General features: G+C 50.6%; 1 long non-coding RNA gene across 1 annotated transcript in view; it reads left to right on the top strand.

Moving 5' to 3' along the window:
• The window catches only part of LOC147730946 (uncharacterized), an 85,491-nt gene extending 61,972 nt beyond the window's left edge, over positions 1-23,519 (top strand). The window contains exons 2-3 of the long non-coding RNA XR_015308614.1: positions 11,876-11,950; positions 23,426-23,519. This is a non-coding gene — a long non-coding RNA (uncharacterized LOC147730946). The remainder of the gene's footprint in view (positions 1-11,875; positions 11,951-23,425) is intronic.
• The last annotated feature ends 1,009 nt before the right edge of the window (positions 23,520-24,528 follow it).

The raw sequence follows: 24,528 nt of genomic DNA, 5'->3' as shown, positions 1-24,528 counted from the left end.
TAAATGTTTGATGGTCCAGCCGCGAATGGCACCATGCTTTTACATGAATGGGGCTTTGATAGAAAGTAACCAAGTTAGCAAAGTCAAGATGGTAGGCAGGCCAGTAACTCGCTAATCTTCTGGTAACCACCCCTTGCTTGCCCTCACTCTTTAACATTCACATTTACTAAGGCACTAACAACTATCAAGAACATATTTTAGAACACGTTTTTTCTGTTGGATATTCTATCTAACCTCAAGTTAATCACAAAACATATACTCCCTTCCAAAGCTGGATTTCTGAAGCTTTCCCAAACTTAAAGCTAGGATATCCAAACATGGTCCTCTAAAATACCCAAACATGTTATCCTTAATAAGGAGGGTAAATACCTCAGGTCGTGTGATATCCAAAATGTACAAAGCTATCAACATGAGTGGTACCAAATCACCTACCCTTCTGTAGAGGAAATTGAGACTCTGGCATTGTGCCCTCGGGTAGACCCACTCCCTCAGTCAATCTGTGGGATAAATTATGTGAGGAAGCACTGACAAACTCATGCCCTCCCATTCTCAAGCAAAATTATTGGCAATAAAAAATGTATTACATTTTTAGATGCGATTGCAATATCAGTAAGGGAGGTGCTGAGCACATGTTCGTTAGCTGCAGGCTTATTAGACCATACTAGGAGCAAATCTCGATATGCCTCAATAACATCTTCAAATCTCATATAATGCTAGACTTCCCAACCATAATACTAAGTCCGCTGGCACCAGCTCGACCTATTTCTTTCAACTCAGATGACCTATCCTACTTGATCTACTATTACCAATTGCAATCAAACGTATTCCTTGCTAATGGAAATAAGCCAAAAACATTTTAATCCGTATTTGGTGGGCATGGGTAACCCACTTATGAAGAATACACAAAAACTCACATGAACCATATAGAGTACCTACATTATTCACCAAATGTATGGAGCTGACTAGATGGCCTCTTAACAACCACCACACCAAGTAGTTTCTAGTCCACGAGGTAATACTAACACAGTCTGAAATGCTTCCGGGAAATGTAGCACAACACGCATACTTTGTCATGATGCTCTTCCTCTCCCTTTCCTCCTGGTTCTAACTCTGTGTTACTCTCCTTCAAGATATTTTTAACACCAAGACAACGCTTTACATCGCTACATGGTATACAAAATCAGTTCACATTACCGATAACTGTTGAAATAATGCCACAGTGTCTAATCTACCTGAGTATGACTATTGGACAGCTGACAAGCTTGAATCACCACTGTTGATTATCTACATTATACTCTCTTATTAACAATCTGGATATTACTGATATTACCATTTATCGTCACCCCACAGCCATGTATCTTGTATTTTCTCTTCGATCTGTTTGCTTTCAAAATGCATATGTCTGTGTTTTTTTGGTGGTTGTGTCTGAGGGTGAATGCAGGAATGAGTCAACGGATGGATGAGTGAAAGACATGAATGACGACTTATTAGCTCCCTAAACCAATCAATTATACAAAAGGCAGTTTTATTCGTATGCCACACCCACTCGCATTGCCAATGCTTGTTTCGTATCAGCGACCGCCATAACCGGATTGGCAATCGTGCACAGGAAAACAAAATAATGAGCATCCGGGCTATTGATTTTTTTGTTTTGCAAAAAGAAACAAACTGCTTATCAAAATAGTCCCAGCAGATACGGCAGGGATCTCTATCACGACAGAGAAGGCTATCTGTCTTCTGCAAGTAGCTCAAATTCACCACCTCAGTGAATTACGCCCTTCATAAACGACCCTGTGATAAATGTTTTTTCTATTTGTATTTACAATGCAACTTCTTCTAGCTCATTCAGATCCATAGTCTTGGTAGCACCCACGCTCTGCTTTTAATAGCACACTTACTCGAAAATATGCTTTTGATAATGAAGTCTGCAGCAAATACATTATTAAAAGACCTGTAGCTCCACTGGAATCTCTTGCTAAGATCTAAAATCATTAAAAGGTCCACTTCTGGTAACATACAGACTTCCTCATGCACTTGTTTTTGGTATGACACAACTCAAGTGCAGCTCCTTTTCTGATAATACATAAACGCACACATTGCTCTTTTTCTTGTAATACCGACTCACTCATAGTTCTGCTCCTCATAACAGACAGAATCATTCAGAGTGCTGCACCTGATCATAAGTATTCTTACTCCAAGATTGTACTTTGATAATACCTTGTGGCCCCCAAATGGAATCTGACATGGACGAACAAATTAAATGGTTTATATCTTTCAAGTACCTGATGGAGTATACGGCTGAAAGATAACCTGTTCCAACATGATACCAATGTAATGGTTCATACAAAATCACTGCTCTGCAAAAGTAAGCATGTTCTTCACCACGAAAACATTCACCAGAGTCATGGAAAACGAGTCTGATTGTACCACTCTACACAAAGGGCAAGATATCCACAAGAGAGTCTTATAGACTAACAAATGTGATCAACATTGAAGAAAAGTATTCACCAAAATTATAATGAAATACTTGGACAAATGGACGTAAGAAAACTCCACCTTGACCCCAGTACAATGCGGCTTCAGGTGCAGCCTCTCTGCTATATACATAATAGTCATCCTGCAACACATAGTCTGTGAATTCTCAACTTAAAATAGAATGCCACTATTTGCTTCTCTGGTCTTCTAACAGGCCTTTTACCTGGTAAATAGACAGTTACTCTGGAGCATATTGATAATCATGGTCCTTCCATTGGTCTTTCTAAGAATGATCAAAGTCTGTACACAGGCACCAAATCCCATTTCCTGGCAATACTAAATGAAGAGAAACAGACCCACCAGTGACAACAAAGGGGTCAAGAATGGCTTCAAGAATGCTTCACAATCTTCACTCAAGTAAGCCTGCCTACGAGTCTTGAAAATACGAGCTGATGACTTCGCTAAGAACAGCCATCGTATCTCTGCCTGTATATCTGACTGACCCTAACATGGAGGCTGATCGTGATCCCTAGAAGCGCGGCCCTACGTGGAAAGCCAGCCACTTCAGCTAAAACTAAAGATCACTGCAATCTGCTATTAAATAGGCTTAATTGGATCTGATTTATAACTGCTAACCACTGATTTCGGCCAATGTATACCTGCCTGACTGCCTTCCTGACCCCGGCAGCCGATCGAGAGAGAAACAGCGACCAAAGCTCCGTTCTCAGTCAGCACCAGATTCTCACGTCTAACATGGGATGGAGCCCAGCATGACCTCGGGATCGACCCGGGGATCCAGCATGCTGCTTCCTCCACGACCATCCGGCCGTCTACCCCTATGGACATCCCTTCAGACCCAAGTCCACCAACCTTGAGTGCAACTCCACCTGAACACCTGGCTGAACGATGGAAAACATTTCCTGCTCTGTAAATATGTAATATATATTTGTCTAAGCCTCATTGCTGAGTGAATTTGTGATTTGTATATATATATATATATATATATAGGTATATATATATATATATATAACTCAAACCACTGTTATATGTAGTAGACCTTTGTACTAACTACCAGTACTTTGTGATTTCAGAGTTTATCTGTTTGTATCTCTTCCTTGAGTGACTTTACAACTTGTACATTTGCAATTTTTTTCTGTTTATTTCTCTTATGTAACTCATGTAATCCAAAGTCCTTATGTAATACAACTGGTTCTTTTGTAAAGCGCTCTGACACCTTCGGGTAATGTTCGCGCTTTATAAATTCGTATTAAATAAATAAATAAAAGGCTGCATCCTGGCCCCACTCCTATTCAATCACCACACAAATGATACATCCAAAGCAGTTCTGGATGTCTTCACAGAAACCCCGGGAATTCATAACATCTAGACTCCATTGCTTCTGCACGCCTAGCATGCACCCAAAATCCATGGTAATGATTTGGGGACCCAAATCAAAGCAAACAAATCTTAGTAAGCCTCTTCCCATGAGAAACCAGCCTATCAAAGTTATGAACACCTTCAACCAGCTTGACCTGACAGTGTCCAGCCAGATCTCCTGGAGAAAATGCCTGGATGACACACTAGCAAGAACATAAGATTAGTGGTGGTTGACTTTTAAAGGTGGTGGGCGTAATCCTTGGTGGGAATTCCAAATATCTTTTTCTTGAAGGGTTCTCTCACACTTTCTTGCACCAAGTTTACTGTCTCACTCTGACTCACTCAGTCTCACTAGTTCACACAGTCTCACTCATTCTACTCTTACCCACTCTCTCATTCTACTCTTACCCACTCTGTCTCTCTTAGTCTCACTCATTCTAAATTACTCAGTCTTACTGTGGCTCAGTTTCAAACACAGTAAAATTCTGTTACATTCACTGTCATTCTCATTCATTTACTTTCATTCTCACTCACTCTGACTCATTCCTTCTCTGACTCCCTCTCACTTTAACTTACACACAGAGTCACACAGACATGCTCACAGTGCTGGAATGGCGCAGGCACCCTCATACACCTGTGTCAGCAATAAAACAATGTCACTAGCTGCCTCGGTTTGTTGCTGGACCCGAAGCGGGTGTGCATTTTATTTTTATTATGTCAAGAATTTATAAATATTCACTCTTGATATAATAAAAATGGACCACGAAACAAGGAGAGTGTAGTTGAGCTGTGGAGCCCATCAAGGAGAGCCGCCACTGGTCCAGAAACACCTATCCATCAACCCAATCAATACACTCAGTCATCTATCGTTTCACTTATCCATACCCCTTACACCCATTCATCCATCCATCCATCCTTTTGCTCTCATCCATCCACCCTTTCACTCCATCTATCCATCCTTTCACTCCATCCACTCATCATCCTCCCTTTATCTTATCCATCTATCCACCCTTTCACTCAGCCATCCAGCCTTACACCCATCCATTCACCCTTCGTCCCATTCATTCATACATTCCCCATTTACCCTTTCACTCACTCATCCATCTGTCATCCATCAATTCATCATATCGCTCATCCATCCATCTATCCTGCCTTTAACTCATCCATCCATTGTTTTACTCAGCCATCTTTACATCGTTCCTTTCCTCATCCATCCTTTCACTCCATCCATCCACCCACTAATCCATCAATTTACCCTTCAACTCATCCATCCTTTCTACCATCCACCCATCCTTTCTTTCATCATCAGTCAACCCATCTTTTCACTCCATCCACCCTTCCTTTCACTCATACACCCTCTCTGCCTTTCACTCTTCTATTCTTACATCCATCCTTTCACTCATTCATCAATGCATCTATCCATCTTCGATTACATCCATACACCTATCCTTCCTCCCTTTCACTCACTCACTCAACCTCCCAGGTGAATTATGAACCTTTGCCTGCTGAATTTCAGACAGAAGAGACCCATCAAGAACCATACCCCCGTAGCTGCTAAAGTGTGTGGGGTAGATGCAAGCTCTGATGCACGCAGAAGCTTAACTGCACACTTACCTCTAAGTCCCCAAGTGCAATTGTTGTCTGCAGTGGGTTACTTCACTCTCTTGGGCTTCTATGATTAAAGTTAGGAGCACTCTGTTGTGCTCAGCTCCATGATGTTTTTTTTCAAAATAAAAGCAAATGCAGTTTTAATCACGTGTTACTGACAAGAGAGCAGCCCTCTGCAACCCTCCCATAGCCTGCCCCTCTGTGATGACCAACAAATTGTTGCCACCCCCTCCCAGCCTGCCGCACTCCAGCCATAGAAGTGGATGGAGTTTTGTAACTCCTCCTAGGGCCACTATTTAAGCGCCACAAAAGCAATTCGATCACTTGCTTTCTAATTCAACAGCGCCTCTCCTGTGATGTCACTGCTGTAGCTTGTGCCTGCAGGTTGAAGAAAACCTTGCATGGCTGATACTTGTGCAGTAGGACATCTGCAAAGTTCACTGGAGTTTACCCCAAGAGTTTCAGCACAGTGTCTCAAAGCAGTGATTTATTTTCAGCTGCGCTGTGTTTAGTGCCCTATTCTTGCCTCTCCCCGAGGGTGACACGCCAACGGCCCTTTTGGCCATGAACACCAGTCCCCATTGCAAAGATAGGGCTAAAAGCTTAGTCAACTCTTAGAAATAAAAGGGTAACAACCACAGTCATACTGAAAAAAGACCCGGGATATGATATGCATCCATCGAAGCGAGATCTGTAAGCCTCCCAGCGCACTATGACATCACTCAATCATGGTTTTGTAAAGTGCATTACTCACCTTTGAGAGTCTCAAGGCACTGAGGGTGGGTGTGGGCAGCTCCGTTGGGGTTATTCGAAAAGCCAGGTCATGAGGTACTTCCTGAATTGGTGCAGTGTCGTGCTAGGTCAGAGGTAAAGGGGGAGTGCGTTCCAGAACTTGAACGTGAGGTAGAAGGATCTTACACCTGCTCTGGTCCTGTAAACATGTGGGACAGTGGCTAGGGAGAGGTCGGCTGAGCTGAGGTTTCTCTTGGGGGCGTGGAAAGAAATTTCCGTTGTTGAGTTATTCGGGTCCGTTGTGTGAAGGGCCTTGTATATGTGTGTGAGCAGCTTGAAAGTTATTCTTCTTTTGACGGGAGCCAGTGGAGGAAGCGCAGGTGTTGGGTGATGTGGTTGTGCCGTGGGATATCTAGGATAAGTCTGGCTGCAGCGTTTTGGTCTGTCTGGAGTTTGGGGAGGAGTTTTTAGTTGCCATAGTCCAGTCTGTTGGTGATGAGTCCTTGAGTGTCAGTTTTCCAGGAGTCAGAGGTGATCCACTTGAACATCTTGCGGAGTATGCGGAGGGTGTTGACTCATGCTGAGGAAACAGTGTTTATCTGGCGATTCATGGTGAGTTATGAGTCGAGTATGATGCCGAGGTTACGTGCATGGTCCATTGGGGTGGTTGGGTTTCCGAGGGCAGTTGGCCACCAGGTTTCATCCCATGTAGAAGGGGTGGAACCAAGGATGAGGACTTCTGTTTTCTCTGAGTTGAGCTTTAGGCAGCTGTTTCTCATCCAGGTCGCTCCGGCTTTCATCCTTTCTTGGAAGCTGTGCATAGTGATGTCAGGTTCCTTGCTGAGGGAGAGGAAGAGCTGGGTGTCATCGGCATAGGAGACGATGTTGAGCCTGTGGTTTCTGACGATGGTTGCGAGGGGGCCATGTAGACTTTGAAGTGTGCGAGGCTGATGGAGGATCATTGGAGTACTCCGCATCTGATCTCTGTTTGTTCAGAGAGGAAGGGCTGGAGTCTTATTCTCTGTTCTGCCTGATAGAAATGAAGGTATCCAGTCTAAGGCCTGGATGCCAACCTCGTGGAGCCTGATGGCTAGTGTGCGGTGGGAGATGGTGTTGAAGGCTGCTGAAAGGTCCAGGAGGATGAAGTCTGCCATATGGCCTTGGTCAAGGAGGGCTCGGATGTTGTTGGTGGCGGCAAGGAGGATGATCTCGGTGCTGTGGTTGATGCGGAATATGGATTGAGAGGTGTCTAAGATGTTGTTGGTTTCTATGAAGTGTGCTAGCTGGGTGTTGGCAGCCTTTTCAATGACTTTGGCTGCAAAAGGAAGCAGTGAGATTGGCCTGAAGTTCTTGCGGTCCGTTGGGTCTGTGGTTGGCTTCTTTAGGAGGGGTTGACTTCAGCGCACTTCCAGTTGTCGGGGAATGTGACTGGCTCAAGAGAGCAGTTGATAGTTTGACGTAGCTCGGGTGCGATGGCACTGGTGGTCCAGTGGAAGATGTGCAGCGGGCAGGGTCAGAAGGTGCCCCGCAGTTCATGCTCTTCCTTGTCTTTAAGGTGTCTTCTGTGGTGAGAAGGGTCTGTTGGGTGGCGTCATTGGGGGCGGGGGTTAGGGTGGTGCAGTGGTCTTGGTCGTCGAAGCTGTTATAGAGTGTCTTGATCTTGAGGTGAAAGAAGGAGCTGAGTTTGTTGCAGAGGTCTTGGGAGGAAGGCACAGTGCTTGTTTCGCTGTTGAGTTTGGCAAATTTCTTTATGATGTAGAAGAGTTCCTTGGAGTTGAGGGTGTTGGAGAGCATTCTGTCTTGGATGACGTTTTTCTTTGTTGATTTGATGAGTTGGTGGTGTGCTGTGATGGCTGTTTTGTAGGTGGAGCATCTTTCCGGGGTTTTACTCCACGTCTACAAGTCTTCTCTAGTCGTCGGCAGGAGAGCTTAGATTCTTGGAGATCCGTGGTGAACCAACCTGCCGTTGTGTTGGTGTATGTCATAGTTGGAAGTGGAGTGCCGGTTAGGGCGGAGGTGAGGTGTTCTTTGGAGACTTGGTTCCAGCTTCTGCGGGGGAGGCTGTGCAGGTGCTTGTGTACAGTGGGTTTCATAAAGGAGAAATGGATGCAGGGGTAGTCTGTCCAGAGCAGTTCTGTGGTGTGGCTGAAGCAAATGTTGTTTCCTCTGGCGAAGATGGGGTCGAGTGCGTGTCCTGCTGTGTAAGTGGGGGTGGAGACAAGTTGCTTCGGTCCTATATTGGTTAGGTTCTCTAGGAGGACGGCGGTGTTGGAGTCGCTATGGTTGCCCAGGTGGAGTTTAGGTCTTCAAGTATCAAGTAGTCTTTAGAGGCAAGGGGGTGGGGTGCAATGAGGTCGGCGATGACGTTGGTGAAGGGGGTGTGGGGTCCAGGAGGTCTGTAGGCGAGTGTTAGGCGGAGCTTCGTTCTGGGGTAGGGCTGGATCTGAAAGTGGATGTGTTCCATGGGGGGGGAGGTGTCGTCCGAGTTGGTGGTTATCAACCGAGGGAGCTTTTGTGGACGATGGCAAGGCCTTCTCCTGGGCTTTTGGGGCACTCTTTTCTCAGGATCTTGTATCCGTCTGGGATGGCGGTTGCGATGTTTGGTGCAGAGCTGGCGTTGGTCCAGGTCTCTGTCAGGAAGGCAACGTCGGGCCTGTGTGTGTTGAGGAGGTCCCAGATTTCTACAGAATGTCTGTGCAGGGGGCGTACATTAAGGAGGATGCAGCTCAGTGGTTTGTCTGCAGTGGCATCCCCTGGGTTGGGGGTTGCTGCCAGGGTCCAGAGGTGGGTGAAGGTGCGGCGGCAGGAGATCAGGCCTGGGGTGTTGCTCGTAGACATCAAAAGAAAGTTGAGCTTGAGAGACAACACTTGGAGAGAAGCACTCAAATCTAAGAATACCACCATTCTTCAGGTGTCCAAGTCACTGACAAGCTTCAACAAGGACCAAGTACTTGACTATTCACTCACCACCAATTTTTTTCAATCAAGTGCAAAAAAGCACCATCTGTTCCCCTGTAAAAACTCTGGTCTTTGGATACAATGCAGGGCAATGATCCGTGTTCTGATTGAGACATCCTAGGAAATCAATCCCCTTATAGGCCACTTCCTGGAGTAGGCATTGCATCTAAGAGAGAAATAACTGAAAGCACCTCAGAATGTCTAAAGACTCTTAAATATCTACAACTCATATTCCAACCCAACGACAACATTTCACTTTGGGGACGCAATTTTACAGCCAACACCATGCCATCACACAGAAAGCTGCATGTGGAACAAACCACCCAATTCTCATCATCACCTCTCTCACGACCCCTCTGGAACACAGTTCTCTCTGAAAGAGAGGCGAACTATGTAAGATATGAAAAACCCCTAACCAAAACTTCTTCACAATCAGACCATGCAGCAGGTCCAGAATGGTGGAGAAAACCCCTAACCACTGCAGTCACACAGATCAGCCATGTTGCAAACTAAGCATGTGAACACTCACTTACTGAGCTTCCACTGTCTCTACTAACCGGTTATACCACCAAAAGTCTTATCCACCACAGGTAAGAAAATGGCTAAATAAAATAAAAACACCCAACTAGTTTTCCTCACAAACATTATCCAAATAACCCAATCAGCTAATTTATCATCTTCAATATGCCTTTGTAAAATAACTCACTACCAAACTTACATAATACTCAAAACACTGCTCTCTTCTCTTGCAATACTGTTGATACCTACTCTTCCATACTGTATGTACTGTACTTTTGATGAACTACTAACCTTGTCTATTTCTCTAATATGCTTTACATTTTTGTACAGGAAAGGCCAGAGGCCGACAGTGTTAAATGAAACGTAAATACGCACCACCAATATCAAACACAACCTATAGCACCATATTCAATACCAACATTAATGCTGCCAGTAGTACCTGTAGGATGGCCTGTAATGCCTCTAAACACCAGCAGTAGCACTACAAATACAGCAGCACCAGCATCACCAGTACAGATACCGCACCTAACAATCCCACACCACCACACCAGCACTACTTTCCCGCCTCCAATACTGCACCTCCACCAATATCACACCTCCACCTGTACCACAAATAACACACCCACCAGCAAGAACACCACCTCCAATATCACCAATGGGCACCAAGATGCCACCGACAAGACCAATACTATTACAATACCAATCCAGCACTGCTACTACATCACCACAATACCGCACTAAGAGCAGCACTTTCATTACCACCCCCATGGGTAAAACAACCAACTCTAACACCACTATTACCTCTAAAATGTTCTCAGGCAATTTCACACTGCCATCACTAGAACTATCAATACTCAGGGACATAGCCTCAGGGGTGCTGTTTGAGGTTTTACACCCCCCCTAATAAATGTATTTTTGGATAGCTCGGTACAGGTGCTTTCAGTCTGGTATGGTGAGATGTCTGTTGGATTTCACTGGGAATTTTTACACACAAACGCAAACACTTCCTCTCTGTTTTGAAAGTCCTCAGAAATATTCGTTATTTGCAAAATATTGTGTTGTCTCTCTTAGTACTCATGCCAGGCTAAGGTCCTCTCCTTTCCTTCTGCCCTAGGCCCCTCTCATGCACCCTACTTGTCTTTTAATGTATTTAAACATTATATACCAGTTTGATTGTCAGGGGTGGCTCCTCGACTAAGGTGGAAGAGCGTCGTCCCACTGGTTAAAATCCCCCCAGTGAAAAATAAAATTGTAATAAACATTATTACATTTTATATTTCATTGGCTCTGCAAACCCAGATCCAGAGCCGGATCTCAGGACCGGTGCGGGCCAGATCTGAGAGGAGTGAATGGGCTGCGCAGTTTAAAGTGCGCATGTCCCTTTGGCCGCCGTCTTGCGACGGCCAGCCAGACATGCACACTTTAAACTTCTCAAGATGGCTGGGTTGAGACTGAGCGAAAGCCTCCAGTGCTTTTTGGAGTGATGAGAGAGTCTGCTTCATCCAATCCTGGTACTGCTCTCATACATCATGAAAGCAGTGTCAGGATTAGTTAGGAGACTAGGCTGGGGCTCACTGGAGGAGAACGAACACCAAAGCAAGGACGGAGGTGAACTACTTTTATTGCCTGTTTTTTAATGTATATTATGTCTTCATGTATCCCTGAATCGCCGACATGCATTACATTGCCGTTTTAAAGTTAAACATTTTAGCTTCATTATGATAATGTAATGCATGTCGGCATGAAATTAATCTATTTAACTGCTTTGCCCAGCCCAGCACTCTCCATTGCAGACAGCCTCCACTGCTGATTGTCAGAAAATCTGAAGCGCACTCCCACCCCAATCTTACTGACCAAGCTACACCCCTGAAAATACTACCACACCACCAATACCACCACTAATACTAACAGCACCCCTACCACAATGCCACTACCACTTGTCATTGCGAGGGCCAATAAGTCTGGTCTAATTGTGCTGTTGGATGGAATTATATGTTAACATGCCCGTGTTTCCGTCCATTGTCACATTAAGCCATACCAATAGACTTTTGCCGCTGTTTATTTCAAAGTCCTAATTAGAAAGGGGGGAGCTATTATGGTAACGAGTTTCGAAAATGCCTGTTTCTCTTGAAGACCACAGCACGCAAACTACATACTGTGTCTCTTCTCAAGAATATTATAACTTTCTGTGCATATATTTTTCAAGGGTCAATACAAGCTCGCTGCAGAAACGAAAGAAAAGGAAATTACTGGTCTCAAGGATGATCTAAAAGCTTTGCAGGTAAAAGAGCTTTATTGAACGTCGTATTTAATGTTAATTATTCTGTACAATTTAAGAGTACATACAGACAACCATTTTCTAGCCTAAGATTGTTTTTACATTAGTGATACCTTGTTCAAGATTTCTGCCATTGTTAGGCAAAGTATCCCAAAATACTCTTCACGGGTTTTACTTTTATAATTTCTTCATATTATCACTCTAATCCAGAAGGAGCATTTAGTGTTTCAAAAATTACTATCACAATTCAATATAAAAGTCCAAAAGAAGATCTTCGAGATGTATGATGTCAAGTTCCTTTCTTTATTCAGTCAAATCATCAATATCAGCCAACTTGAAAAACAGTTAATACTTTTGACAGCCAACGCGTTTGGTCCGCATCTGGGACATCATCAGGGCTGTAAAGTAAAGAGTTCAAAATCCGACCATAGACATCCATATTGTACATCACAGTTTATAAACAAATAAACAAATGCAGATGGTATCGACTGGGGCATGTGACTCCTACTCTGTCAATGTAATATTTAAATAAATATCCACTTTTTATATTATTATCGTACATCTATCCATTCTAAAAGCCAATCCAAAGTGATTTTCATCCCCACTCATTGGTACATCTTAAATATGCCCGTGACGCATGTAAGCAACATAAGCGATATGATTCCATAACAGGAACAGAGTTTCGTTTTTTAGTGATGAAGGGTCCAGTGACTTCGCTCAAAACGAATAATATAAATTGTGGGTTTTAAAATATTACCTTGACTTGAGGTGTTGCAGTTAGAATAGAGGAGATAGACACGGGCGGACCAGAGAGGGAACGTTCAGAATTAGACCTTGTTTGTTGATTGGAGGATGGAAGTTTCAGGGCAGCATGCACACTCATTGGACCAGGCAGCGAAGGTTTAGGAATGTAATTAGCAGACATGAGAGGAAAAATCTCGGCCCTTAATAGACGAACTGCGGCAATTGGAGGGTTGTGATTTAATACTTAGTGTTTGTGGTTTCTGATTGGTCACTTGGGGATTTAAAACCAAGCTTGGCGGGCTCTAGGACTCATTCCGGATTTATCGAGCCGGCAGGGGGACGCCTGAAGATATTTTGGGCCTGAATGGAAAGAGGTATGGTTGTTCTAAGGCATCACAGGCTTCATTTTATTAACAAGACGTGTTTTCTGAACTAGGGGGAAAGGTTGATCTGTAATATTTTCTTGGTATTATTGTTGGTTTTGATATACAGGAATCTTTTGAAGAATCTGGGAACTCAGAAACATGACTTATGGCATGAGAAGTGTAAACTAGCATATGAAAGAGGTGAGCATAGATGCATCCTGATATATTTATTTTGTATATATAGAGAAACAAGGGTTTTCATCTTAATGACAATTATTCTTCTGGTATGCAGATTAATTTAGAAATATGCTGAAGATTGAGAGCAGTATTTTGTGCTCACAAGGAATTCGATCATCTGGGTAATGGTTTTAGTTTTGGAATTCGAATAAAAATGGACTAAAAGGTGAGGTGATGGGGAATGGAGTTGTATATATTTTGTGTCTAGCTGCCTAATAAAGAAACAAGCGTTTTCATCATACAGATAATTACTCCTCTTGTATGTAGTTGGATTTACGTATACGTTGAAGATCGAGAGTTGAATTTTGTGCAAAGAGGGAATTCGATCATCTGGGATACGGCAGGGGCGGCTGGTGACATTTAAAAGTGGTGCGCCGTAAAATGATAATCATACTGCACCGTAGCGAGCGAGCGAGCCTGAACCCCCTAAAGAGGGTTCGGCGGGATTTCCCCCAAGAACATTTTTTTAAAAGCGTGGACAAATGGTGCATTTTGAAGCAAATTTGAGAAAGCAGGAAGGTTAATAAAGCAATTGTGAAAGTGCCTTTTGGTACATTAATAGATGTCATAACATAGGTAGCTGCTTATTCAGTATAACCACAGAGCTTCATACATTCCGTCCTATTACGCTGAATTCAGAAATCACTATTACCCAATTCAGCGTACTAATTTTATCATGTTTGGAAAGATGAAATGCTAAGCCGTGCCAACCGTATTTGAACCTGTGACCTTCAGACTATACTTAGATCCCTGCAGCATTATAGTAACACACTGAGATACTTTAATTTTAAATAAAATATTTGGGAGTATTAATTAGGGGTGGGCAGAAAACTACGCTCTGACAGGGTAGTGAATGAAGCCAGCCACACCTGCTCCCTGGGCCCGGTCCAAGCTTCCGTAACCCTAGCCAGGCCGGGGAGAGCCTCCGCGGGCCTCAATGGAGCCCTGTCCCCAGCGCCCGGACCCTCTGATGGCTTGCAGGACGGGGGGGCTCACGCACCCCGGGGCCGGACGGACGGAGCTCAAGCCCCGGGCCCGGTCCCAGCTTCCGAACCCTAGCCAGGCCGGGAAGAGCCTCCCTGGGCCCCGGTGGAGCCCCGTCCCCAGCGCACGGGCCCTCTGATGGCTTGCAGGATGGGGGGCTCGGCACCCCATGGCCGGCCGGACGGAGCTCAAGCCACGGGCCCGGTCCCAGCTATCGAACCCTAGCCAGGCCGGGGAGAGCCTCCCCGGGCCCCGGTGGAGCCCCGTCCCACGCGTTCGGAACCTCTGATGGCCTGCAGGACGGGGGCTCACGCACCCCAGGCCCGGCCGGACGGAGCTCAAGCCCCGGGCCAGGTCCCACCTTCCGAACCCTAGCCAGGCCGGGGAGAGCCTCCCTGGAAGCCCCGTCCCCAGCGCACGGACCCTTGGCCGGACCCAAGGAGGGTTAAGCCCAGGCCACGTCCACTCCCCGACTGCCTGCCCAGGGAGCCCATTTTTCTCGACTATTAAGCCCCCACGTAGTGGGGCTTACAGAACTCTGGGGAGGCACAAAAGTTGGAGTTAGCCCGGCCGCCAGCCCGCAGGGCCATCTGGTCACCCAGCCCGCAGGGCCATCTGGTCACCCAGCCCACAGGGCCATCTGGTCACCCTGCCCACAGGGCCATCAGGTCCCGCAGCCAGGTGACCAGATGGCCCGGGACGACCGGGAGGCTGTCGTACCCAGTCGCCCTTGCAGTCCGGCGAGGGTGGCCAGGCGTACCAAAGCAGGTGCTCTGGAGCTTCCTTTCCCCGGGTGGCTGCTGCTCACCTCCCTGCCCGGGAGCAGCGGGCCATCTGGTCACCCTGCTGACCCGCAAGGGATGGTGGCCCCCATCCCCGCACCCCGGTGGGGCAGGGACAGGAGGGGGAGGACCCCGTGCCGAAGGGCACGTGGTGGAGACAGGAGGCGGGCGGGCCCCGGGGCTGCCTTCCCCCTCTCAGCATGGCCAGACCTCACGGAGGTCTGCCTGAGCAAACTTGGAGAAAAAGGACCATCAGCAAGGGGCTGAGAGGCAGGAGTGTCCCCGGGCCCCTGGGGGCCCCGGCGGGCTGCCCCGGTCCTGCCTTCCCCTGATTTAGAATCGCCAGACCTCACGGAGGTCTGACTGACCCTCTCCCTAGTAATCCGGAGGAAAATTACCCCCCTTTCTTATAATCCGTGCACACGAGGGGACAGAGGGGACCTAAGGCGCGCAAGTACCCGACCTCCTGGAGCCCTCGCTGGGATCCGGGAGGCAAATGGCACCTCATCGGGACTTCCAGGGAAGTCCAGCCATCTGGTCGCCCCATAGGAAAGCATTGCGGGCGACCACATGGCCGAGGGGATCTGGGCGACCAGATGGCCGGGCACGAAAGGGAAGCCGTCTGGACACCCTGTGCCCCAACCAAGGAGTGAGCGGGTGCCGGGGCATGGCGGACCTGAGGCCCAAGGCCCCAGCTGGGCCCCAGCCATGGAGGCTGCCAGGGGGCCCCCACAGGCCCTCCAACCTGGGGCCCCCGGACACCTTGATGAGCAGGGGAGGCCTGCCCGGGCGCAACAGAACCCCAACCCCTTGGCAGTGCAGGGGGACAGGGCCCAGGGCCAAGGCCCGAGCACCCGACCCGGGGCCCGGCGGGGCTCTTGGACCCAGCCGGGGCTCCCAGGCCCAGAGGCGCAGGGGAAGCCTACCCCGGGCCCTCCGGACCCCGTCCCAGGCACCCTGCTTCCGCGGCAGGACCCAGGACGGAGCCCCAGGTTGGGAGGCCACCCTCCCCGGGGCCCCTCAGGGGCCCCTGGACGGAGCTCCTGAACCCAGCCAAGTAAGGGGAGGCTCCCCGGGCACAATGGATCCCCGTCTTGGGCTTCGGCAGTACGGCAGGCCGGGGGACAGGGCCCGGAGCCGGGGCACCCGACCCGGGGCCCGGCCGGGCCCCTGGCCCCAGCCGGGGCTCCCAGGCCCGGAAGCCGCCTGGACCCTCCAGACCCCGTCCCGGGCACCCTGCCGCGTGGCAGGACCCAGGACGGACCCCTAGGTCAGGAGGCCACCCTCCCAGGGGCCCTCAGGGGCCCCAGACGGAGCTCCTGAACCCAGCCAAGCGCGGGGAGGCTCCCCGGGCACTACTGAACCCCGTCCCGGGCCTTTGGCAGTGCAGCAGGCTGAGGGACAGGGCCCTAGGCCAGGGGACAGGGCCCTGGGCTGGAGCACTCCACCTGGGGCCCAATGGGGCCCCTGGACCCCGCCAGGGTTCCCAGGCCCTGAGGCGCAGGAGAAGCCTCCCCGGGCCCTCCGGACCCCGTCACGGGCACCCTGCCACGCGGCAGGACCCAGGACGGAGCCCCGGCCGGAGCTCCTGAACCCAGCTAGGCTCCCCGGGCACAACGGAACCCCCGCCGTCCCGGGCATTGCGGCAGGCCAGGGGGACGGGGACCCCAGGTGCGGGCCCTCCCGGACCCTATCCAGGGCATCCTGCCACGCGGCAGACCCAAGTACGGACCCGGGGCTGGGGCGGCATCCTGGCCCGTCCAGCTGCCGGCTGAGGACCGCTAAGCCGAGAGGGGTCCCAGAGTACCTTGTCCCTAGTAATCCGGAGGAAGGCTATCCCTCTTTCTGGAAACAAGTGCACACCATGAGACTCAGGGGACCCTAGGTGCGTACGTGCCTGACCTCCTGGAGCCCTGGCTGTGATCCGGGAGGCGAGTGGCACCTCATCAGGACTTCCAGGGAAGCCCGGCCATCTGGTCGCCCCATAGTAAAGCATTGTGGGCGACCAGATGGCCGAGCGGAGAGGGGCGACCAGATGGCCGGGACCGAAAGGGCTCCCCATCTGCCCATCCCGAGGCCTTCGTGGTAGGGCTCCAGCCTGCCCACGCACCGGGGCTGCAGGGCTCCGGGGCTGCAAGGCTCCGGGGCTGCAGGGCTCCGGGGCTGCAGGGCTGCAGGGCTTCAGGGACTGCAGGGCTCCGAGCTGCAGGGCTCCGGGCTGCAGGGCTCCGGGGCTGCATGGCTCTGGAGCTGCAGGGCTCTGGGGGATGCAGGGCTGCGGGGCTCGGGGCTCCGGGGTTGCAGGGCCCGGGACCCATGGAGCCCGACCCGAGTACTTTGCCACGCTGCAGGCCGGAGGAGGGAGCCCCGGACGCCTGGGAGGTGTTGCCCAGGAACATAGCCCATCTGGTCCCCGGCAGGGAACCACCAGCCCCGGGAGGGTGTCTGGGCATACCCGTGCCCCTAGTAATCCAGAGGAAAATGACCCCCCTTTCTTGTAATCCGTGAACTCGAGGTGACAGAGGGGACCCAGGGCGCAAACGTGCCCGACCTCCTGGAGCCCTGCCTGGTATCCGGGAGGTGAATGACACCTCATCGGGAATTCCAGGGAAGCCCGGCAATCTGGTCGCCCCATAGGAAGGCATTGGGCGCGACCAGATGGCCGAGGCGAGAGGGGCGATTAGATGGCCGGGACTAAAATGACACCATTCTGCCTTCCCTGAGCCTCCGCGGGAGGGCTCCCGCCTGCCCTTGCTGGTTTCGGGGGCTCCGGGTCTCGGGGACTGCAGGGCTCCGGGGCTGCAGAGCTGAAGGGCTCCGGGGATGCAGGGCTCCCGGGCTGCGGGGCTGCAGGGCCCTGGGGCTCCGGGGATGCAGGGCTCCCGGGCTGCGGGGCTGCAAGGCCCAGGGGCTCCGGGGCTCCGGGGCTCCAGTGTTCCAGGGCTGCAGGGCTCCGGGGCTGCAGGGCTCCGGGGCTCGGGGACTGCAGGGCTCCGGGGATCCAGGGCTGCAGGGCTCCCGGGCTGCAGGGCTCCCGGGCTGCAGGGCTCCAGGGCTGCAGGGCTCGGGGGCTGCAGGGCTCCGGGGCTCCAGGGCTCATGGGCCCCAGGGCTCACAGGCTCCAGGGCTCCTGGGCCGCAGGGCTCCAGGGCCCTGGGGCTCCAGGGCTCCGGGGCCGCAGGGCTAAGGGGGGCTCTGAAACCCCACGCTGGGCCTCAGGCACGGGGAGGACGGCCTGGGACCCATGGAGCCTGTCCCGGGTACTATGCCATGCCGCAGGCTGGAGGAGGGAGCCCCGGACGCCTGGGAGGTGTTGCCCGGTCATCGTCCATCTGGTCCCCGGCAGGGAACCGCCAGCCCTAGAAGGGTGTCCTGGCATACCCTTGCCCCTAGTAATCCGGAGGAAGGCTACCCCTCTTTCTGGGAACCCATGCGTGCCGAGTGACAGAAGGGACCCAGGGCGCCAATGTGCCCGACCTCCTGGAGCCCTGGCTGGGATCCGGGAGGCGAATGTCACCTCATCGGAACTTCCAGGGAAGCCCGGCCCTCTGGTCGCCCCATTGGGAAGCATTGGGTGCGACCAGATGTTCGAGTGGAAAGATGCGACCAGATGGCCGGGACCGACATGACGCCAACCTGCCTGCCCCGAGCCTCCGCGGGAGGGCTCCTGCCTGCCCTTCCAGGGCTCCGGGGCCGCAGGGCTCCAGGGCTCCAGTGCTCCAGGGCTCCAGGGCTCCGGGGCTCCAGCACTCCAGGGCTCCAGGGCTCCGGGGCTGCAGGGCTCCGGGGCTTCAGGGCTCCGGGACTCCAGGGCTCCAGGGCTGCGGGGCTCCATGGCTGCAGGGCTCCGGGGCTGCAGGGCACCGGGGCTACCGGGCTGCAGGGCTCCGGGGCTGCAGGGCTCAGGGACTGCAGGGCTCCGGGGCTCCAGGGCTCGGGGACTGCAGGGCTCGGGGACTGCGGGGCTGCGGGGCTCTGGGGTTGCAGGGCCCGGGACCCATGGAGCCCGTCCCGGGTACTTTGCCATGCCGCGGGCCGCAGGAGGGAGCCCCGGATGCCTGGGAGGTGTTGCCTGGGAACACAGCCCATCTGGTCCCAGCAGGGTACCGCCCGCCCGGGAGGGTGTCTGGGCATACCCTTGCCCCTAGTAATCCGGAGGAAAATTACCCCCCTTTCTTGTAATCCTTGCACTCAAGGTGACAGAGGGGACCCAGGGCGCAAACGTGCCCGACCTCCTGGAGCCCTGCCTGGGATCCGGGAGGCGAATGGCACCTCATCGGGACTTCCAGGGAAGCCCGGCCATTTGGTCGCCCCATAGGAAAGCATTGGGCGCGACCAGATGGCCGAGGCGAGAGGGGCGACCAGATGGCCGGGACCGAAATGGCGCCAATTTGCTTGCCCCGAGCCTCCGCGGGAGGGCTCCTGCCTGTCCTTGCAGGGCTCCGGGGCTGCAGTGCTCCGGGGCTACAGCGCTCCGGGGCTCGGGTACGCAGGGCTCCGGGGCTGCAGGGCTCTGGGGGCTCCAGGGCTCGGGGACTGCAGGGCTCTAGGGCTGCAGGGCTCCGGGGGCTCCAGGGCTCCGGGTGCTGCAGGGCTCCGCAGCTCCAGGGCTCGGGGACTGCAGGGCTCCGGGGCTGCAGGGCTGCAGGGCTCCAGGGCTCGAGGACTGCAGGGCTCCGGGGCTGCAGGGCTCCGGGGCTCAGGACTGCAGTGTTCCGGGGCTGCAGGGCTCCGGGGCTGCAGGGCTCCCGGGCTCCAACCGGCCCGGGGAGATCAGGGAGTCTGCCCAGGCACAAGGGACCCCTGTCCCGGGCACACGGACCCTCAGGACGTGCCTCCGTTTCCACTTTTTTTTTCTCAAATTCTGCGTAGTGTGCGTAGTGGCACTAGGCCCAGCCCTAGTATTAATACAGCTTTCCCAGATGATCAATGCATATACCGCAATGGAAATAAACAAAAAAGGTCAAAGAAATCGTTATACAGGCAGTTGTAACACAGGTGAATGCTCAAAAATCGAAAGAAATTCTGAACAAGAAAGAGAAGGGATCTGTCTGTTTATAGCAAAACCTTCGCACACCGCAAGGTTTCTCCCTTCTAACAGCTGTCCTGCTAGTGGCCGCAGTGCGCCTTGAAAGATACTTCAGTGCGCTGTGCAGCACAGTGAGTGAAGTGAATGTATTTATCATAGTTTGAACAGAATGACTCAGAGGCCAGAATGTTTCAGTCTCACAGTGAGCTGAAATACACAGGAGGCTGATAGAGCACCCAAGGCCCAAGCTGAATGCACTCAACAACTGGCCCCAGGGATCTCGAACCCCTCCAATGTGCCCCTCAAACTAGGATTCAAGGCGCTACACGTCCTCCAGGGCTCGACAAATCTACTCGCCCGGTCGCATTTACGAGGGATAATGGATGAGGACGAGCTATTTTTGGGTCCTACTCGCCCTTTCCGGCAACTAGGAAGACAAACTAACTTTTGTCCTCTGTCTTTGAAAACGGAGCAAAAGTGACAAGATAACAAGATTTAAAGGCATTTTTTATTGCTCACAAAGGGACTGAGCAATAAAGAGGCCTTTAAATCTTGTTAACTTGTCACTTTTGCTGCGTTTTCAGAGACAGAGGTCAAGTAGGTTGCGGTTGAGTCGAGGGGATTTTCCAAGTTACTAGACCTGCAGGACTAGTACAATTTTTCAGATTTGTCAAGCCCTGTCCTCATTCCAAGTCAACAATTCCCCCCCTTGGCTCCAGTACATAAGCAGCCTGGACTGGGGACACTCAGCTCTTTGACGCATTGTATTCCCAATCTGAACTAAAATCATGTTAGGTCAAACTGAAAAGAAGGCTACCTATGCAGCCTACAGTCGAGTCAGACACCTTGCTGTTCAATTATGCATTTTTATATAGCGCGCTGCGCGGACTTTACCCGATGGTGTCAGAGTGCTTCACAACAATAGGAACAGTAATGATACTACATATGAGGAGAAAATTACAAGTGAACAAACAACGTACAACAGCAAACGTTAAGTTACATGAGGCGAAAAGTGATAAATGTGAGCAAACAAAATACAAGAGGTAGAAAACGGTACAATTATAGGAGGAAAAAAGTGACGTCTGTGCAGGTTCGTTACAAAGGTATAATACAAAGTACTTGAACTTCACACTACAGCAGTAGTACTTCTAAAAAATGCTGGGCCTGTGTCCAGTTCTGCCAGGCAGGGAACGAACCGAGACTGAGAGTTAGTGTCTGTCTGCAGGCAGCCACGTGGTCAGTCGAACTGCGCAGCACACGAGCCCTAACAACACCATGACACTGGGCCTGTCCCAGCCAGCAGCAGCGGGCAATGGCACGGTACAAACACTCACCTTTTTCAGCCAGGCCGGGACACCCCCTGATCGCGCACAAATCAGCTTCTGCCTGGTGGTATCTATTCCCCCCCAGCTGCCTTTCCATCCAGCCCCCGGCCCCTCTCCGGGATCCTCCTGTCCCTTAGCCATCATGGTAACAAACATTGGTAAACTAAAGCCTCGGAGTTGGCCTCCATTCGATTCATGCCTCCCCCGCCCCGCCCAAATTGAAAAGATAAGAAGGCTACCTATGCTGCCTACCAGCCACAGAGTCGAGTCAGAGACACCTGTTCACTTGAACTTCTAGCTGCTGTGTACAGTACAGTACTTCCAAAAAACGCTGTCCGACCAATTCTGCCAGGGAACGAACGGAGAGACAGACAGAGTTATGTCTGCAGCCACGTGGTGAGTCGGACAGTCGGACTGCGCAGCACACGACACAAGCCCTAGTAACGACGAAACACCACTGGCTACACACACTCAGCAGCCAGCCAGCCAGCAGTGCGCGCATCCCCAAATGGCCAATCACTGCATGGTTTCACATGAAGTCACTCAGTGATTGGCCATTAAGTGCGGTTGAGGCAGTGTGTGTGCTACCACCCATGCGCGGCATCCAATGATGGGTTGCCTGCACTTCTGCGCGGTGGAACAGCCAATCCTGGCGCGCCAGGATTGGCTTTGTTGGGGCACAGTCACTACTCGCCCTTTGAGACCCCGGGGGCTGCGGCAGGCAGCGGCACGGCTGCTGTAAGAAACAGCACCCCCTTGGGGCAACTCTAAAGCTGAACCGCGCATGCTCAGGCTAGTTACAGACCAAATTTTCACCTGCGCAGACTGAGTGTGGACTGGACTGTCACTCAAGCTGCAGCAGCCCAGCCTAGCCCCACTCCCTGATCACTCCTGAATGCTCCGGGTGTGTCCCGATTCCCGGAGATACAGTAGCGCTGCTCCGCTATTTCTTAGTGTGCACTACAGTGCTTGACGACGGTGCGTCCCAGGCTTAGTGGGACTACGCCCCTACGCCCCAATGGACGCACCATGACTTGGATACGGTCTAGTTTTTGGAAAGCGAATAACTAGGGGTTAAAAGGTGAGCCGAGGTTTATTCAGGTATATGTGTTTGTAGTGGTGTTAAAGTAATAGAGATGTATATATTTGCAGTTTATTAAGCTAATTTAGGACATGATATATATTTTTTTGACAGATAAATTACTTTTTGAACTAAACAGTTGTAGTAAAACTCAAGATATACGGTGCAAGATTAGATAATGACCAAGTGGATTCAAATTGGTTGAAGGTGAGATTTCTTAGCTTTAGTTTTTAGTATAGTATCCTTCCACCCAGGAGAATGCCTTCTTTGCATACACTTTCAATAGTTATGAGGTTTAGAATAGGCCTAGGCAATAAATGCCGTTCCGCTCGTGGAATGTGGGTAATGTCGCGTTCCGCGGAGAATGCAAAATTGCCCAAAATTCTGCGTTCCGCGGCTTTGCAAAATGTTTGCATGTTCGCGTTCTCAAAATGCGTGTTTGCAACATATCCCCCCCCAGCACGCAAACAGAGATTGGGAACAGTAAAAAAGCATTGCAAACAAGCAATCCCACGTGTTTGCGGAATTTCTGCTTGTTCGCGGAGATTTTTTACCGTTTCGCAGAGATTTGCGTAACGCGATTACTCAAATTCCGCCCACCCCTAGTTTAGAAATAAAGGGAAGTGCTCAGAATTACAGAATATAGGGGAGTTGATAGCAAGGGATATACTAAGACAGATATCTAATGGTTGAAACCTAATATCTGCAATAATAAATGGTTTTTTTGCTATGTTTTGTTTCTTTCCATTGTACAAATGTAGCTTTGTTATGTTGTCTAGATCAACTAAAAGTTCTAAGATTGTTATATGGGCAGAGTAGGAGTTAAATGCTCCAGTGGATACCATCCGCATTTGTTTATTTGTTTATAAGCTGTAATGTACATTATGGATGTCTATGGTCGGATTTTGATTTTGTACTCTTTACTTTACAGCCCTGATGATGTCCCGGATGGCGACGAAACGCGTTGGCTGTCAAAAGTATTAACTGTTTTTCAAGTTAGCTGATATTGATGATTTGACTGAATAAAGAAAGGAACTTGACATCATACATCTCAAAGATCTTCTTTTGGACTTTTATATTGAACTGTGATAGTAATTTTTTGAAACACTAAATGCTCCTTCTTGATTGGAGTGATTGTAGCGATTAGTGGTTGGTGACGGTGAACCCCAAGAAGTTCAGCGTACCCATGGCAAATGAATAGGTTGTAGATAATCAAAAAATAGCTTTCCAGTGCACACAGGGTTTGACCCCCATCGTCTTGCTTAGCTTTGAACTCTCCGGACTTCGCAGGCCACCCCCCTGAATTTATTGCCCCTGAATCTACTGCTAACATCAAACGGTACTCATCAGTACAATTAAAAGAACTTAATATTGGTGCCAAGGAGGCGCACTGTCTCCCTCTGTCGTTGCCTACTAGGTTGTCTCCTGGCTCAGCACAATGTCCCACATGCACTTTTACTCTTCCCACCCCTCGCCCTGCTGCCTACTGTGCCCCATCCACTCATCGGACCCACTTTTTCGTGCGGCACTCAGTAATGTTCGATCTCTCCCTAAACACAATCTGGATATTATGGAACTCATTACCAGCCAAGATCTAGATATCCTGTTCATCACAGAGACTTGGGGCGATGCCTCCTCCGGTCCTGATTTTTGTTCGGCTACTCCGGAGGGCTACTGTGTGACCAGACAGGATAGACCTACGGGGAAGGGTGGCGGGCTAGCTGTCATCTACAAAGCCCTCTACTCTACAAAAATAGGACCTTTCCACCTCCCAGATTGTGAGGCAGCTAGTTACTCCATCTCACTCAACAACAATCAAGTGTTCGGAGGTACTCTCTATTGCCCTCCTGGCTCTCGCAAACGCTTTCTTGCAGCCTTAGAGGCACTTATTGAGCCTCTTGTGGAAACTCGGCATTACACCATATTAGGAGATTTTAATTTCTATCTCGAATCCCCCAGAGATAAAGACACCATTCAAATCATCACCGACCTGCAAGCGGTGGGACTCCATCAGTTAGTCTCCTCCCCCACCCA

Source organism: Lissotriton vulgaris, chromosome 2_1 (assembly GCF_964263255.1).
Source record: "Lissotriton vulgaris chromosome 2_1, aLisVul1.2, whole genome shotgun sequence".
Lineage (NCBI taxonomy): Eukaryota > Metazoa > Chordata > Amphibia > Caudata > Salamandridae > Lissotriton > Lissotriton vulgaris.
This window is presented reverse-complemented; position numbering and strand designations above follow the sequence as displayed.